The sequence below is a fragment of the Monodon monoceros genome, unplaced genomic scaffold (genome assembly GCF_005190385.1).
Source record: "Monodon monoceros isolate NGI ecotype Baffin Bay Population unplaced genomic scaffold, NGI_Narwhal_1 Super_Scaffold_3, whole genome shotgun sequence".
NCBI lineage: Eukaryota > Metazoa > Chordata > Mammalia > Artiodactyla > Monodontidae > Monodon > Monodon monoceros.
Window position 1 is genome coordinate 39,582,160 of NW_021703780.1, and position 19,074 is coordinate 39,601,233.

The window sequence follows — 19,074 nt, forward strand, 5'->3', positions numbered from 1 at the left end:
CTGCTCTCAAGGGGAGCTCATCCGGCCTGTGGCTTTAGTACCTCACTCATATTTCCAGCCCCAACTCTGCCGCTGAATTCCAGCCTGTAAACCCAACCACCTCCTTAATGCCCCATTTGGATGTTGAACAGGTAGACACGTCCCAGTGGAACTCTCTATCGCTCTGGTCTTCGCCCTTCAGAAAAGGACACCACTGTTCACCCACATGCTCAAACCAAAGACCTAGGTTCCTCTCCTTCCCTCACCCCCATAGCCCCCACTGACTCTCCCTTCACCAGACCCAGAATCCAGCCACCCTGCAGCCCCCTGCCATGGACGGTGGGTCCGCACCACCATCGTCTCTCCCCTGGAGGATGTGTAGTTTCCTAAAAGGTCTCCCTACTTCCACCCTTGCCCCTTCTGTCTGTTTGCATGACAGTCATCTTTTTAAAATATAAGTATAATTTTGACGTGTCACACCCCTGCTGAAACCCCCCAGTGACTCACCATTGCACTGAGAACAAGTTGCTCAGGCTTGCCAGGCCTACAGGCCAATGTGGAACGGACCGAGCTGTTTGCTTGTCTTCACCTCCGACCTCTCCCCACACCCCCTCACTCCCCTCCTGGCAGTTTGTCCTTACTGTGTCCCTGACACAAATCAGGCTCCGCCCTGCCTCCGGGCCTTCGCATTTGCTACTCCCTGTGCTGGGCTGCCCTTCCCCTGGTATCCGCAGGCTTATTCCCTGCCCTGTTTAGGTCTCCGATCAATGTCCCTGACCCCCCACCTCATCTAAAACAGCCAGCCCACCCCCATGGCTCCCTAGCCCCTTTCCCCTGTTCTATTTTTCCATTGTAACACTTATCACTCCCTGATGTTACTTTTTTAAATTAACAGACTTTATTTTTCAGAGCAGTTTCAGGTTCACAGCAGAATTGAGCAGAAAACAGAATTCCCACATAGCCCCCCCGCCCCCACCAACACACACACACATATACTCCCCTGCCCTCAACATCCCTCATCAGTGTGGTTCATTTGGTACAATCCACGAACCAACACTGACACATTATTATCAACCAAAGTCCATCCTGTACATTAGGGTTCACTCTTGATGTTGTAGTCTATGGATTTTGGCAAATGTGTAATGGCATGTATCCACCACTATAGTATCATACAGAACAGTTTCATTGCCCTAAATATCCCCTGTGCTCCATTTATTCCTCCCTCTCTCCAAACCCCTGGCAACCATGGCCTTTTTATTGTCTCTGAAGTTTTGCCTTTTCCAGAATGTCATATAATTGGAATCATACCGTAGGTAGCCTTTGCAGATTGGCTTCTTTCATTTAGTAATGCGTCTTCTAAGGTTCCTCCATGTCTTTCACGGCTTGATAGCTCATTTCTTTTTATCATGGAAAAGCATTCCATTGTCTGGGTGTACCACAGTTTGTTTATCCATTCACCTATTGCAGGACATCCTGGTTGCTTCTAAGTTTTGGCAATTAAATTCCTTAATGTTCACAATACACAACAGCAAGCTAAAGGCACGGATGAGTCCTGCAGTAAAGAAAATTCTTTACCTTGGTTGCATTTGCTTTTTCCCAAATTTGACCACTGACAATGTGTCCAAGTGCAGCTTCCCACCTCCTGGAGCTCATCCTAGGAGGGCCCTTCTGGGCTAGGGCAGCCAAAGTAGGGTTTTCCTTGAAGGAGAAGAGCTGAGAGCACCAAAGCAGAGTGGGAGGCACCCAGGGAAAGGAAATGGTTGAGTTTGGGGGTTTGGAGGATGGAGGTTGGGCTGGAGTGAGGACCCCAAGAGAAGCTATGGGAACTAAACTGGAGACCTGACTCTGGTGCCCTGCAGCCACATAGCAGCTGGGTGCCCCTGGGCGGGCCACCTCCCTCCTCTGTGCCTCAGTGTCACTGTAAGATGAGGCCCTACTGCCCAGAACTGCTGAGGCTATAAGTGAGTCCTTAGGTTGGTTTCTAGAATTCAAAAAGCCTAATGCCTCCAACACCCAGACTGAGTCTCAAAGACCATTCCCCATTAAATGGATCCACAAGGAAAAGACAACCCACGGAAATGGGGAAAAATATATTTGCAAATCATCTATCTGATAAGGGGCTGGTATCTAGAATACATAAAGAACTCTAACAAGTCGACAATAAAAAGACAAATTACCCAATTTAAAAATGGGCAGGGCTTCCCTGGTGGCGCAGTGGTTGAGAGTCCGCCTGCCGATGCAGGGGACACGGGTTCGTGCCCCGGTCCGGGAAGATCCCCCACATGCCGCGGAGCGGCTGGGCCCGTGAGCCATGGCCGCTGAGCCTGCGCGTCCAGAGCCTGTGCTCCGCAACGGGAGAGGCCACAACAGTGAGAGGCCCACGTACCGCAAAAAAAAAAAAAAATGGGCAAAGTATATGAAAAGACATTTCTCCAAAGAAGATACAAAAGGCCAATAAGCACAGGAAAAGATGCTCAATATTATTAGTCCTTAGAGAAATGCAAATCAGACCCACAATAAGGGGGAATGTAAATGGTACAGTCTAGAGAACAGTCTGGCAGTTCCTCAAAAGATTAAACATAGAGTTATGAAATGATCCAACAATTCCACTCCTAGATATATATCCAAGAGAAATGAAGACATGTCTACACAAAAACGTGTACACTAGTGCTCACGGAAGCATTATTAATAATAACCAAAAAGTGAAAACAACTCAAATGTCCATCAATGAATGGATAAACAAAATGTATATACACACAATGCAATATTATTTAGTCATAAAAAGGAATGAAGTACTGTTATATGCTACAACATGGAAGACCCTTATAAACATTACGCTAAGTTCAAGGAGCCGGACACAAAAGATATGATTCCACTTATATGAAATATCCAGAACAGGCAAATTGACAGAGACAGAAAGTAGACTGGTGGTTGAGGAAGGGGGAACTGAGCAGTAACTGCTGATGGGCATGGGGTTTCTTTCTGGAGAAATGGAAATGTTCTGGAATTAGATAGTGGTGATGGGTGCACAACTTCGTGCATGTGCTAAAAGCCACCGAATTATACATTATGAAAATTATGGTATATGAATTATATCTCAATTTAAAACAACAACAAATTATATATATATATATATATATATATATATATATATATATATATATATATAAAATCTCCAGCTCTTTGGAGAAATGGCTGATTGCAGCTCAGATGAGCCAGGAACATCTTCATTCCAGAAAGCAAGGACACTTCCAAAGTTGTGTGAATGGATGCCAGAGTCAACTTCAAGAGGCTCCCATGGCCAAAGATGGGAAAATTTGAGCATCACTGAGAATAATGAGTCCAAGGACTGAAACTCATAAGATTTATAAAAATCCATAATGATAATCAAAATCTAAAAAAAAAACAAACCAAAAAAGTCGGCTAATAACCAAATATCTGCAAGAATGTGAGCACTGGGGGCTTCCCTGGTGGCGCAGTGGTTGGGAATCCGCCTGCCAATGCAGGGGACACAGGTTTGAGCCCTGGTCCGGGAAGATCCCACGTGCTACGGAGCAACTAAGGCCGTGTGCCACAACTACTGAGCCTGTGAGCCACAACTACTAAAGCCCGCGTGCCTAGAGCCCTGGCTCTGCAACAAGAGAAGCCACTGCAATGAGAAGACCGCACACTGCAACAAAGAGCAGCCCCTGCTCACTGCAACTAGAGAAAGCCTGCACGCAGCAACGAAGACCCGATGCAGCCAAAAATAAATAAGTAAATAAAATTAAAAAAAAAAAAAAGAATGTGGAGCACTGGGATCCTGCACACACTGCTTGTGAGTTGGTACAACCACTTTGGAAAACAGTTTAGCATTATCTAGTAAATTTGAAAATACACATTCCCCATGACCCAGCAATTCCACTCCTAGGAATACACCCTGCAGAACTGCACTCATGTATTTACCCAGAGTCGTGCATAAGAATGTTCTGAGTAGCATTTTTCACAAGAGCCACGGTCAGAAAACAATCCTGATGTCTGTAAACAGTAAACTGGATAAGTAAATCATGATACATCTACATATCAGAACACTATGCAATGATAAAAAACGAAAGGACTGGGACTTCCCTGGTGGTCCAGAGGTTCCTGTGCTCCCAATGCAGGGGACCCAGGTTCAATCCCTGATCGGGGAACTAGATCCCATATTCATGCCGCAACTAACAGCCTGCATGCAGCAACTAGAAACATGCTGCAATGAAGATCCCGCATGTCGCAACTAAGACCCGGTGCAGCCTAAATAAATAAATAATAAAAAACAAACAAAAAAACAAAAGGACTACCGCTACAAAGAACGATGTAGATGCATGGTAAAAAGAAAATGTTGATTGAAAACAACAACAAAAAAAGACATAAAAGAATACGTAATTCCATTAATTAAAATTCAAAAAGAGACAGAGGGCTTCCCTGGTGGCGCAGTGGTTGGGAGTCCGCCTGCCAATGCAGTGGACACGGGTTCGTGCCCCGGTCCGGGAAGATCCCACATGCCGCGGAGCGGCTGGGCCCGTGAGCCATGGCCGCTGAGCCTGCGCGTCCGGAGCCTGTGCTCCGCAACGGGAGAGGCCACAGCGGCGAGAGGCCCGCGTACTGCAAAAAAACAAAAAACAATCAAAAAGAGACAGAAAGAACTATTCGGTTTTAGATGCAGACTTACGTGGTAGAACCAAAAACAAAGCAGATAATAACCCCAACTATTTAGAATGGTGGGTCCCTCCAGGGAGAGAGAGGGGCTTGTGGTGGGGAAGGGTCCGTGGGGGTCTTTTGAAGCAGCAGCAATTCTCTATTTTTGACCTAAATGGTGGGGACACGGGTGTTGGCTTTATATTAATTTGTTAAAATGTATAACCTATTTTATATACTTTTGTATTTTAAAACTAGGAATATTACTCACTGGTCACCTTTGGAGGTTGCTAAAGTACCAACTCATTTCTCTGAAAAATGATAAAGGGAAAGAATCAAGCCTTTATCCTACTGTATATGCCATATTTCAGAATAACACAATCGGTAAAGAGGGAAATTTCTTTATAGAAGTCTAGCAAACGAAATGATCAAATTAGAAAATTCACCATCTGGTGGGAAGAAGAATGTGCTGGAAATCTGACGTTAACTTGCAGCGAAGGTGGGAGGGCCACGGCTCTCAGGGCTACTCCCGTCTTCCAGCCCCTGCATCCCCCCTGCTGACCGCAGCCACAGCGCCCAGGCTGTGAGCAGACTAACCGCTCCAATGGCCATGCCAACAGGGAGATGGGCTTACCTGCATGCGCTTTCTATGCTATTTTGTTTCCAAAATTTGCACAAATATTCTCAGAATTCTGCCAAAGGGGGCGGGGGGGCGGGCAGGCACCTCCTTAGCATGGCCCCTGGAGGAAGCCTCCAGGCCTGAAGCAAAGGACAGAGGCCCAGCCATCACGGCCCAGCACAGCTGAGCAATGGTTCAGAGCAGCCTAGTGGTGGGGCAGTCAGGGGGTCCTAGGAGGAGCAGGGGACTGATGCAAGCTGGGGTGCCCACCCCCATTCTACTGCTTCATAAATCCCCATCACCAAGGCAGCCTGAGGGGCCCTCCCCACACCTCAACCCCTCAGGTGGAAATGTCGTGACTTGATTTCTCCCTGCTGGGCTTGTCTTGGCCCTGCTTGGGGAGTGGTGAGAAGGGAAGGAAGCCCCACTGTGATTTGCCACCCCGCCCCTGTGGCCCTGTCCAGGGGCACCTGAGCCAGCTTTGCAGCTTACCAGGCCAGCTGGTGTGAGGGGGGAGGGGCCCCCAATGCCCGGGCCCAGCTGGGGCTGGCTGAAGGGCCACTCAGTCAGTCGGGGCCAGTGACAAAGGTGCTGGGAACGGGGGCAGAGGCAGGGATCCTGGGCCCTGTATGGTGGGGAGGCCTCCCATCAGAAGTGCCCCAGCTGGGGCAGGGCCAAGTGGGGCAGGTGAGATGGCAGCTGGTCACCTTACACTCGGAGAGCAGGCGGCGGTGGCAGCCTGGTGTCCGATGGAGCTGCTGATAGAGGTGACACCAGATATCCTTCTGTAGGTGGGGCCGTGGGAGGGGAGGCAGGAGTGGAAAGAGCAGTGTTCAGAGGGCTCTATAACACACTCATGGAGGGACCTGGACTAGGAGCCTTAGGCCCCTCTGCAGCCTCAACTTACCCATCTGAAAACGGGGCGCTGGGAAGGTGAAGCGAGCTCATCAACACAAAGAGACTTACACAGTGCCCAGCACATAGTAAGTGCTCAACAAACATCACATGCTGTCACTATGGAAGCTGGGGCTGCTGAGGGCTCAACAGGGGTAAGCAGGGGGCCAGAGGGGCGGTCAGCTAAATGCTGGCAGATCCAGAGTGAAAGCTCCAGGGGGCAAGGACAAGGTGGGTTTCATTCACCACTGAATGGCCGGTGCCCAGTTCAGCCTGGGCACACAGCACTCAATACATATTTGTTGAATGAATGCATGAGAGTAAAACAATGATCCAGTAGCCACTGAGACAATTTATCAACTAATCAGGGGATCCCAAGTAAGAATGAATTGAATCCCAGGTCTGCCCTGTTCCTGACTGTGCAACCCCAGGCAAGTCATCCCTGCTCCCAACCTCAGCTTCCTCATCTATCAAATAGGAATAATGCTAATTAATAAATACCTTCCTCACAAGCTAATGGCAGGGCTCAAAGCAGAAAATGGATATGAAGGTGGAGGAGGTACTGTCAGCAGCCCTTTATCATATGGGGTACCATCCCCAAGCTGCTGCAGGTGGCTCACAGATGCCCCCTTCTCCTGACAGATGTTATTTTTTTATTGAAGTATAGTTGATTTACAATATTAGTTTCAGGTGTACAGCATAGTGATTCAGTATTTGTATCGTTTATACCCCATTAAAAGACATTATAAGATAATGGCTGTAATTCTGTGTTATATAATATACCCTTGTTGCTTATCTATTTTAAACATAGTAATTTGTATCTCTTAATCCCATGCCCTTATCTTGCCTCTCCCCCTTCCCTCTCCCCACTGGTAACCACTAGTTTGTTTTCTATATCTGTGAGTCTGTTTCTGTTTTCTGTATACATTTGTTTGTATTATTTTTTAGATTCCACACATAAGTGATATTATACAATATTTGTCTTTCTTTCTGACTTTATTTCACAAAGCATAATATTCTCTAGGCTCACCCACGTGGCTGCAAATGGCAGAATTTCATTCTTTTTTATGGCTGAGTAATATTCCATTGTGTGTGTGTGTGTGTGTGTGTGTGTGTGTGTGAGTGTGTGTGTGTATATACCACATCTTCTTTACCCATTTGTCTGTTGATAGGCACCTTGGTTGCTTCCATATCTTGGCTATGGTAAATAATGCTTCTATGATCACTGGGGTGCATGTATCTTTTCAAATTAGTGTTTTGACGGCGGCTTATAGGTGAGCAGCCTCACCTAGAAGTGCCTGGGAGGTTATGCCCTCCCCCAGCCCTGATAAGAGGGTACAAAGGCCTGGCCCCTTGCCTCAAGGAAGGCCAACCCTGCACTTGCTGCTCCCACTCCAGAGCTCCCTGTGGGATCACAGCTAGCCTTAGCTGAAAGCACATCTTTCTCCAGCTCCTTCCTGGCCCCATCAGGCGCCCTCTCTCCCTTCCGTGCGCATGCCTGAAGGAAACCAGTGACCCAGGAATCTCTGTCCTAGGTACAGCTTCCAAGGAATCTGACCTAAGACAGGAAGTATTTTGTAAACTATGAAGTGCCACGCGCAAGTACGGGGTTGTTTAATTTTCCAGGAAATGCTGGAAGGAGAGGAGCTGACAGGGAGGGATCTAAGTGGCAGAGGAGGTCTGCTCTGTAGGCAGAGTCGTGCCGCCCTGCCCTCATGGGACTCACAGGCAGGTAGGGGAGACAGACCAGAAACTAACGAGACTCTAACACGAGGGATGCATAAGTGCTATGATGGAAAACAGAGCAGGGTCAGGGGATGGAGAATAACAGGGGCTGTTTTAGATGACGTGCTCTGGGAAGGCCTCTCTGAGGAGATGACATGTGCAGGGATGCGCCATGTGGACCTCTGAGGTCAGGCACAGGGAAGAGCAGTGCAAAGGCCCTGAGGCAGGAGGATATTTGATATGCCCAAGAAATGGCTAGGAGCCCAGTGAAGAGGGAATGACATGACATGAGGTCAGAAGTACTGGACAGCCAGATCACACAGGGTCTTGTAGGACCTGTTATAGGACTTTAGGTTTTATACCAAATAAGAGGGAGTCATTGAAGTTTTGAGCAGAGGAGGGATATGATCACATTTAGGTTTTATAAGGATCTCTTTGGCTGCTGGGGCAAGGGATGCGCACAGAGACCAGTTAGAGGCTGCTGCAATGATCCAGGAGAGAAATGGTGGGGGCTTAGAGGGAGGGCAACAGTGTAGGTGGTGAGAAGTGGTGGGATTCTGGGTGTCTTAAAGATAGAGCTGGAGGATTTATGCGTGACTGCACAAGGAGGGGTCAGAAGAGGGGTGAACCCAACTACCAATTTGCAGAGGGGACAGAGGAACATGTTAAACTGCACCATGGGGATGCAATCCACAAAATCCAGACTGTGGGAAATCCTACGAGACAAACAACCTGGCTTCTCCAACAGATAAATTGCCAAGGACAAAGAAAAGGATGGAGCGGGAAAAGTATGGATTAATAGAGACTAAGACTTATCAACCAATCACACTGTGTGTGGACCTGATTTGGATCTTGAGTCAAACTAGATGTAAAAAAAAGACATGTCTGTGACAACAGGGAATGTGAATGCTGAGTGGATATTTGATGATATAAAGAAATGGTTTCTTCTTAGGTGTGATGATGGTATTGTGATTATGTTAGGAAAAGTCCTCATCTTTGAGAGATATATCTTGATATACTTACGATGAAATGATGCCTGGGATTTGAATTATTCCAGGGTGGGGGGTACAACAAGACTGGCCATGAGTTGATAGCATTTGAAGCTGAGTGGTAGGTACATGATGGTTTATTACACTATTCTCTCTGCTTTTGTAAATGCTTATATTTTTCCATGATAAAAAGTTTAAAAATAAAAGAGGAGGAAACCAAGTCCAAGGGGGGGGTGTTGAATGTCCCAAGGCCCCTCCGTATGTCAGTGTCAGGTACAGGACCTCACCCTGGGCCTCCTGACACCCAGCCCTTGCTCCTGCCCCACCTCAGCTGTCTCTCCTCTCGGGAGGCCAGTCAAGGCTGGACACAGGCAGGCCAGGGATAGGGTGTGTGGTCCCAGAGAAGGCCCATGTGGGGCAGAGTGGGCCTAGGGATGCTGGGCCTCTGCCAGGCCCTGCAAGGAGCAGGGAGAGCCCTGGGCCACCTGCCCCAGCCAGGCCAATGAGGCCAATCACCTAAACTATCCAGCACCTGCCCCACCAGCCCCATCTCCCACTTCTTCCTTTGGGTTCCTGTGCTGATTCCTCCCCTGCCCCAGTGTCCACCGCTCTGGATCTACCATCTTTTCCCTCCAGGTCTACTCCTGCCGAAGACCTGCCATGATCAATCACCCCCAGCCTTAGGGAGCAGGGCCTGCCAAGGACTCTCTTCTCTGAGAGTGGTCATCTCTACTCCCTAACGAGAAGGGCTGTGGCCTTCAGGTTAAGAGCACAGCCTCTGGATCCAGACTGCATGGGTGTGAATCCTGCCTCAGCCACTTACTTGCCAGCCAGTGTGACCTCAGCCAAGTCACTTAACCTCAGTTTCCACATCTGTAAAATGGGATAACCTCATAAAGTTACTGAGACAACTAAATGAGTTAATAAACATGAATAAATAGAACAGTGCCTGGCACAGGTCAGAGGATCTCGGCCCCCTCAGGCCCCCTGGCACTGCTGTCCAGGGCCTGCCTCCCTTCTCTGTGCCCTCCTGATACCCACACTTAACTCCTTTCCCATTCCACCAGTTTTCATCCACCCCAGGATTGGGAGGAGGAAGGAGAGGAGAAACAAGCCCATGAGGAAACCAGTGAGAAACCAGCCACAAATAAAAACTCTTCAAACCCAGGTGGCAGCATCCGACTCAAATGGCATCAAATTTGCATTTGAGGGGAGTGCAATTCAAATGCTCACTTTTTTTAGATTTCCAAGAAAAATCCCAGGTATTATGAAGTAGAGTTTTAATGACGTTTTGTAGGAGCAATGATGTTTGCTGTATAAAACGCAAACAGCACAGGGCGCTAAAATAAAGAGGAAATGTTCCCCCTCTTGCCTGGCATTTGACCTCCCAATACCTGCCCCAGAGATAAGCTCTAATAACCATCAGGTGTGCAGCCTTCTCGACATTTTTACACAAATGTGAACACAACATACATATGTATATTTCGTTAAGTGGGATCATACTATACACATTGTTCTACAAAGCTACTTGCTTTGACTTGCCAATACGTTCTGACCATCTTTCCATCCTGATATTAAGCTCTGCCCATTCTTTTCTCTGGGTCCCCAGCACACAGAAAACATTCAGTCCACATTCACTGACCAAATGAAAGAATGAACAGCTGCCAAAATCACAGCATCTCGCGAGGTCCTGATACGTCACCAGCCCTCCTGATGGATGTTTAGTTTTGCCACACAGACCATTCCACCCAGCTCTCTGTATCCTACTAAGGGGGTGCCTGTAGGAGAAATCCTGGGACGTGGAACTGCCGGGTTAAAACTTTGGTGGCTACTGCCAAAGAGGTACTGCCGACCTATCCTCCAGCTGATGGGAGAGTTCCAGTTTCCCACACCCTCTGCCACCTAAGAGCTTTATTATGATGATGACTTTCATTTCCTCAATGGATTAGTCTTATTTAGTGACTCCACCCTTGATCATCAAATCTCCTTTGTCCCTCCTGAATAAATAATGGGATGGATCAGTTTATTATTTCTGAGCAGCACTGGGGAGCCAAAATCCACAAATGGGGAGTTACTCTCTGGACAGTGAACAGAAACAAATGCAAAATTTTACAGGTGCAGGGACTTCCCTGGTGGCACAGTGGTTAAGAATCCGCCTGCCAATGCAGGGGACACGGGTTCAAACCCTGATCCGGGAAGATCCCACATGCCATGGAGCAACTAAGCCCATGGGCCACAACTACTGAGCCTGCGCTCTACAGCCCATGCACCTCAACTACTGAGCCCACGTGCTGCAAATACTGAAGCCCGCTCGCCTACAGCCCATGCTTCACAAGAGAAGCCACTGCAATGAGGAGCCCATGCACCGCAACAAAGAGTAGCCCCCCGCTTGCTGCAACTAGAGAAAGCCCGCATGCAGCAACGAAGACCCAACGCAGCCAAAATTTAATTAATTAAAAAAGATTTTACAGGTCCAAACATTTACAGATGTAAAATTTTAAAAATCTCATTCATTTCTAATAATGGACATGTTAATTTTTTTAAACTGTCAACTTCAAACAAGTATCCATTGACCTTTCCCCCAAAACAAGAGAAAATTAGGACCCCTAGGCTCCCTCCCTCTCTCTCTACCCCTCCCCCCAGCCCCCCAGCCCCCCAGCCCAGTCTAGGGTAGCCAGATTTAACAAATGAAAATACAGGACACTCAGTTAAATCTGACTTTCAGATAAACAAAATGGTTGGGACTCTGCTCTCCCAATAAATAAATATTAAAAAAAAAAATTTTAGTACAACTATGTCCCATGCACTATTTGGGACATACTTATACTAAAAAAAAAATTTCAGATAACCACCAAATTTGTTGGTTATCTGAAAGTCAAATTTAACTGAGTTTATCTGGCAAGCCGACCACAGCCCCCATCCAGTATTTAAATATCAAGTAATTTTTAATTTTTTTCATAAATTTATTTATATTTTATTTATTTATTTTTGGCTGCGTTGGGTCTTTGTTGCTGCGCATGGGCCTTCTCTAGTTGCAGCAAGCAGGGGCTTCTCATTGCGGTGGCTTCTCTTGTTGCAGAGCACAGGCTCTAGGCGAGCGGGCTTCAGTAGCTGTGGCACACGGGCTCAGTAGTTGTGGCTCACGGGCTCTAGAGTGCAGGCTCAGTAGTTATGGCACATGGGCTTAGTTGCTCCACAGCATGTGGGATCTTCCCAGACCAGGGATCGAACCTGTGTCCCCTGCATTGGAAGGCCGATTCTTAATCACTGCGCCACCAGGAGGGTCCCAATATCAAGTAATTTTTATTTTTTTGGCCATGCCACATGCCACGTGGGATCTTAGTTCCCCGACCAGGGGTCGAACCTGAGCCCCCTGCATTGGGAGCACGGAGTCTTAACCACCAGACGGCCAGAGAAGTCTCAAGTAATTTTAGAATAGGAGCCGAGGGACTTCCCTTGTGGCGCAGTGGTTAAGACTCCGTGCTCCCAATGCAGGGGGCCCGGGTTCCATCCCAGGTCAGGGAACTAGATCCCACATGCATGCTGCAACTAAGAGTTTGCATGCCACAAGTAAGGAGCCAGCATGCCACAACTAAGGAGCCGGCGAGCCGCAACTAAGCAGCACACGTGCTGCAACTAAGACTGGGGGCAAACAAACAAACGAATATTAAATGCAAAAAAAAAAACCCCACATAATTCTCAATTTTAAATAAATAAATAGGAGCTGAGGCCCCCTCTGCCCTCCCAGTCTTTAGGCATCCTGCTACCCCCACACCCAAGCTCGAGGTCTCCACAGGCATCCCCCAACCCCCACTGACAGGCTCCCCACCCAGAGATGCCCCACCAACTTCCTTGGCATTAGAGTTCCTGTCTCCCCAGAGCCACCTGGGGCCAGCTTCCTGCTGGTCTTCTCCATTCGGCCCATCTCCCGCCTTCCCACCCATCCTTTCTGTTGGGGGTGCAGTCAGCACATGACCCTCAGCTGGCAGCCCCTTCAGGGATGGCAGCTGCTGCAGAGCCACCTGCCTAAGGGCACACCGTGGGCCACACCCAGTGCTGAAAGGACGCTGAGGTCCTAAGGCCCAACCATTCCAAAGCGACTGGGAAGGGCCCCTCCAGCTCCAGAGCGCCCTGGGGTTCCCTTTTGGGCCTGCATCAGAGCTCCACTTTTTAAAAATCTATCTATCTATCTATCTATCTATTTAGTTAGTTAGTTAGTTTGGCCACGCTGCATGGCATGCAAGATCTTAGTTCCCCAACCAGGGACTGAACCCGTGCCCTCTGCAGTGGAAGCGTGGAGTCCTAACCACTGGGCCACCAGGGAATTCCCAGAACTCCGCTTCTCTTTCCACCCGTCCTGCTTCCTTCCTCTGCTATGCACAGGTCCGGGGACCACTCCCCTGCCCGCATAAGTCCCAGTCCTGGGACCCTCACCTGCCCCACCAGACCCCAGTCCCCACCTCCCCCTTCCGGTCCACGGGTCCCTGGCTAGAAACCAGCCACAAAGTGCCCACAAGTGGGTAGGTCTGGTGCTAGCTAATAGTTTTTTCTAATCTGGCTTTCCAGTACATTCTAGATTTTCCACACAGGCACATATTACTTTGGTAATAAAAAAAAAAACCCAATAACCATTGTAAAGCAATTATACTCTAATAAAGATGTAAAAAAAAAAACCCAATAATAAAAGCCTTTTTTTTCTTTAAGAAAAATGTAAAACCAAACCAAGCAGCCCTCCTCCTATCTGACTCGCCCACTCCTCCCCCCTCCCTCCTACCTGCTTCCCCAGGGAGGACTTCCCCCAGATCAGCCAACTCCCACCCCAATGCCTCCCCTGTCCTGCCAGGCCCACAAGCAGTTTCACTTCTCCACTGAAGGCTTTCCACCACCAGCCCATCCTTGCTGGGGGTGTTATAGGCAAATTCTGAAGGGGTCCTTAGCTCCTCTTGGGAGGAGAATGCTAAAAAGTCCTGAAATTGGTGAGGAGAGAAAGTGTATGAGGGGGACCAATATTTGCTAACTTATCCCACAAGTAGGAGCTGGGCTACTGTGTGCTAGGCACTGGGGACTTCGGGAACAGGACACAGACCCTGCCCCCAAGGACTCCACAGCTGGGGGTGGGTGCGAGGAATGAAAAGCCAGAGAGGATATTGTGTGAGGCGAGGTGAGCTAAGTGTGGGGAGGAGGAATTCATGGAAGCTTCTGGAAGGAAGAAAAGTTTCAGCAGACTCCTGAGGGTGAGGAGGAATGGGTAGGGAGGAGGGGGGAGGGAGCGTGTTTTAGGCAGGGGCTCAGCCTGTGCAAAGGCCTGCAGGTGAGAGAAGTGTGATTTATTTGAGGAACTGAAAGCAGTTCAGAGCAGCTGAGGGCAGAGGTGGGGTGAGAAGGGAGAGGAAACCCAGGCTTGCGGAGGGCAGCGGGGCCACAGGAGGGAGACTGCACTTTGTGCTCAGGGCAATGGGGAGCCAATGAAGGATGCAGGGCAGGGGAGTGACAGACTCAGATGTGCATCTTATAAAGATTTCTGCCTGCCACACAGTAGGTGCCCAAAGAGCCCCACTACTATGGGTGTTATTATTCTGGGCATCCGAAACCATCACAGTCACACTTAGTCATGCACACACTACCTAACATGTGGGGACTTTAGCCACAGAGTACCTGAAACCTGTGTCTCCACAGAGACGAGCCCTTCAGCAGTAAGGTCCACAGCCCTCTTGCTCTTGCATTAGGGAATGTACTAGGGAATAAAGGACTCTGGAGCCTAGGCTCAAATCCTAGCTCCTCCAATTTCAAACCGTGTGACCTTGGATAGATGACCTCTCTGTGCCTCAGTCTCCTCATTTGTAAAATGGGGGTAATAGTAGTACCTACCTCATTGGGCTAATGTGAAGACTGAATGACTCCATTCACGAAAAATAGTTGCCTTCTGACACGCGGCAGACGCTGTGCACTGTTAGTTTCTACTGTTTTTACTGTATCCCTCCCCGAAAGGCCCCCAGGGCCAACCACTTGCAGGCACTAACCTAACCATCCTCCACCTCCCCCCACTAGCCCTGAAGCAACACGCCCTTACTCTCCATTACTAGGGGCCAGGACAGAGCCAGACGGGACTGAGGACAACTAGACACTCTGACCTGGGTCTGGGGCCTCACCCCAGCTCCCTCGAGCCCAGTGGAGAGAACACTGGACTTGGGGCCAGGAGCTGAGTGCTGGCCCTGGCTCTGCTGCTGACCCTCTGTGGGCCTCAGTCTGCCCCTCTGTGAGATAAGAATAAGAACATCTTGCAGGTATTTTAGCAGCATGGCTGTCAAAGGAGCAACAAGGGCTGGGGAAGCTCTGAGGATGTCCCTGTCACAGACAGAGCCTTGTGGCTGGGCCAGAACCCTTGCTGGCAGCCTCCTCTTCTGGCCTGGGTCGGCTCCTCCACACAATCTTAAGATCTATTCAGAACTCACTATGAGGACCTCAGGGGCTGAAGATGATCTGGCTTGGGCCTCACAGACGCCCTGATGCTGACCAGGACCCTCCCAAGGGCTGGGACAGAGACAGAGACCCTGGAGTGAGCTTAGCACCCCAGGAGAAAAGTGCCAACCCAGGGGCCTGAGGAAAGCCAGACCTTCACCAGGGCCTTCCACCAAGCCCGGACCAGCCAGGGACTCATACCAGGGGCCCAAAAAGACCCTTTGGAGCCCTCAGGACTGCAATGTTTATCTCTGAATGCCGTAGATGCGCATCACTTCTAGGCCCAGGAAGGGCCTGAATGGGACTGTCTGTTTTTGGTAGCTCTTCGGTCCTGGGGGATGGGAGGAAAGCTCACGATAGCCTCACCCTCCTCCTTCAGGTTGCCAGCTATTTCTCAGAGTTCAGGTTGATTCATTCACTCATCCCACATTAACGTGGTGCCAGACCCTGGTCAGGTACAGGGGCGATGACAGATAAATGAGACACATTCCTACCCTAAAGCACTTCCAGTGCAGTGGGCGACAGACAAGGCATAAATAACCAAGCCACAGGCAGGCTAGGCTGGAGAATGCAGGGCAGGAGGCAAGGATCTCACCTGGGGTATCAGGAAGCTGCCTGGAGGGGGGGCTTGTGAGTGGCTTATGGACCTGTTATGGGAAGGCCAGGTGGGTGAGGGATAGAACCTCCAAAATCATTGACAGTTCTGTTTGCACACCCGCCATGCCAGAGCGGGGACAATGTGAGTTATTTATGGTTGTGCCCAGAGAAAAGCATCCATGTGTGTCACTGCACGTGGGGTGCAGAGCTGGGCAGTGGAGTGTGGGGGGCAGCTGGTGCTCGAAATTTGGACTGGCCAAGCTCTGTGGTTTGTCTCTGTGTCTCTCACACCCTGATGACCTTTTAATCTCTTCATGGCCTCCCCTAAGGCAAAAATAAGGAGAGAGAGTTCTAACAGGCAGCAAGTGGCCCGGGGGTGGGGAGGAGGGCAGTGCCAGACAGACCCTGGCTTCTGCTGCATCTGCGGGCCCTTCATCGTCACCTCCTGTTCCTCTTCCCCCCTCCCATCCAACTGTGGGGGAAGGGGTAGACGGACGGAAGAAAATACCTTTAATGGTAAACCAGACAGGACATAGGGCACGGATCAGCTGCTGTGTTTCTCCCCAGCCCACTCTGGTCCACAAACAGCCTACGCACCAAGCTGGCATCAGCCCGCCCACCCTGCTGGTACCGGAACAAGCCAGGCCAGAGACTCGGACAGGACCCGGGGTGTGCGTCCCACCTTCCCAAGGAACCTAGTTCCTGCGTTTTCCCCCAGGTAAAGGTCTCCGCCAGGTCCCTCTCCCAGGGGGCCCAGCTTAGGGATACCCTGATACTACCCGGGTGATGCCCGCGAACCCCGGCGTTTGCAAAGCACCCCCGGCCGCGCGCTCACCTCTCTGCAGGTAACTGTCCAATTCTCCCCTGTCAGTCTCTGCGCCTACCGCACACACGCACCCCCTGACTGGAGCCCTCCCTCCCCACCCTGTAGCCAAGGGCCAGACCTCCTACCTGGGGGCAGGCGCGCCCGGCACCATCCGCGGCGCCGCGGGGCCAAACGGCGCGTTGGGGACCCGGCCTCAAGCCCGGACGACTTCCCGGGGTAAGAGAGGCTGCGCCGCCGTCGCCGCCACCGCGTCCCTCCAGATCTCGCAGGGGCTGCGCTAAGGAGGAAGGTCAGAGCCGAGGAGGAGGAGGAGGCGGAGGGAGGAGGCGCGCACAGATGGGCGCAGATTAGCGAGGCATTTTTAGCGAGCCAATGGCGGCGCGGCGCAGGGCTGCGCAGGTGAAAGCGCTGCGGCTGCTGAGGCGGCTGCAACCTGCTTAGGAGGTGCGGGGGCGGGTCGGGGGAGACACGCAGCCCCCCCAGCTCGCAGGCCGGCGCCCTCCTCCGAGGGGGTGCTCGGTGGTGCGGGGGCAGAAGAGCTTTGCGGCGGGCGGGTGCAGAGAGCACCTCCCTTGCACCCTCCTTCCCAGCCCTCCAGCGGGAGCATCGTAGACTCCGGGGTGTCTCTCCCCTCCCCCTCTTTGCCCTTTCCCTACTTTTTAGGACATTCTTCCGGCCCCATCTGTTTCTGCCCTCTCTTAATCCTGCGTCTTCTGGTACATGCGGGGGCGTGTATGGTGGGTACGTCTGGCGCTAGTGTGTGTGTTTGGCGGGGGGTGGTGGGGGTGCTCTGGATTGAGTGCCCCTCCTCCACCACCATCCCACGCATAACCCCCCACCCCCACCCCACATCAGCTTCGCCCAGAAATGCCCCATTGACCCCAGGGTAGTCACTAACCCTCCTGCCCTGCTTCTAGCTGGCCCTGCTGTCACCAAGACAGACCAGGCCACCTCCTGAGGGCTCTTTGCGGGGCTCGTTCGTTGTGACCCCCATAAGCCTTCACCCTTCCTGCCTTGAACCCTGAATGCTTCCGGAAGCCTGGACACTGCAGCGGGCCCTGGGGCAGCTCTGTTCACTGCAGACTTGCAAAGAACTGTCTTGGATTTATAAATAGGATTTATTCAACACCTATCTATTGTGCAGGGCACTGATGAGAGGTTGGACTGCACCAGAGTACAAAGCAGACAAAATGGGGGGGGGCGGATAAATTGGGAGATTGGGATTGACATGTACACATTACTATCTAAAATAGGTAACTAATAAGAACCTACCGTAGAGCACAGGGAACTCTACTCAGTACTCCATAATCACCCATATGGGAAAAGAATCTTTAAAAAAAGTGGATATATGTATATGTATAACTGATTCACTTTGTTGTACAGCAGAAACTAACACAACATTGTAGATCAACTGTACTCCAATAAAAATTACTCGAAAATACTTTATTGCTAAAAAATGCTAACCATCAGGGGGAAAAAAAAAAGCAAAGTCTCTGCCCTTAGGTACTTCACATTGTGAGGGGAGACATGTTAAATATAATAAATAATATGTAGTGTATGCTTTAAAGTGATATGCACAGAGTAGGAAAATAAAGCTAGAGAAAGGGAAAGAAAGTGAGGGTGGTCAGGGCGAGAATAGGTCCCAGCCACCTGCGGGGAGTGGGTGCAACTGAACGTGATGGTAGGCCCCTCAGGGGAGCACGCAGACTCTAGTTTGCCACAGAGCTCACCACTCCCTCATCTCTGCACCTGGGCTTGTCACGCGTTTGTATTTCCTACCCTCCCTCTCCATCACCCCTCACCAGAGGCACTGAAATTCATGACCCCAGTGACCCAGGGGAGTCCCCAGTGCAGCATGTATTCCTTCAAAAAGAATTCTCTGAGCACTGATCATGTGTTAGGCGTTAGAGTCTAAAGGAACTCAGTACCTGGTGGGGGAGGCCAGATGGCAGTACCTACCCCAAGGACGAACAGGACAGCCAAGTGAGTGGACAATGTTCCGGAGAAGGTCAGATGGCTCTGGGTTAAAGCCATCCAGGAGGCTTCCTGGAGGAGGCAGCATTCCAATGGGGTGCTGAACAATAGCTGTGATTCTAATGAGCCAGATGGGCAGGAGGCAGGGAAGGATTACTGGGAAAGGCCAGCAAAGCCAGGGACTTTTGGCAGGTGGCTGGAGTTGGGGTCCTGGAGCATTTCTGGACACCCTCTGTGTCAGGGGTATGCTGATGTCTGGAGCTGACGAAGTCCCACCCCTATCTCCACCCCAGCAGTACTTGGTCCCAGCTGCCCTCACCTCAACCTGGCATTTTCCATTGCCCCAGGAGGAGGCA

At 50.4% G+C, this 19,074-nt stretch overlaps 1 protein-coding gene across 1 annotated transcript in view; it reads right to left on the bottom strand.

Moving 5' to 3' along the window:
* PACSIN1 (protein kinase C and casein kinase substrate in neurons 1) overlaps nucleotides 1–17,055 on the bottom strand; it is a 61,050-nt gene extending 43,995 nt beyond the window's left edge. The window contains exon 1 of the mRNA XM_029244442.1: nucleotides 16,870–17,055. The gene's annotated coding sequence lies outside the window, so the exon portion shown is untranslated. The remainder of the gene's footprint in view (nucleotides 1–16,869) is intronic.
* Between the last annotated feature and the right edge of the window lie 2,019 nt (nucleotides 17,056–19,074).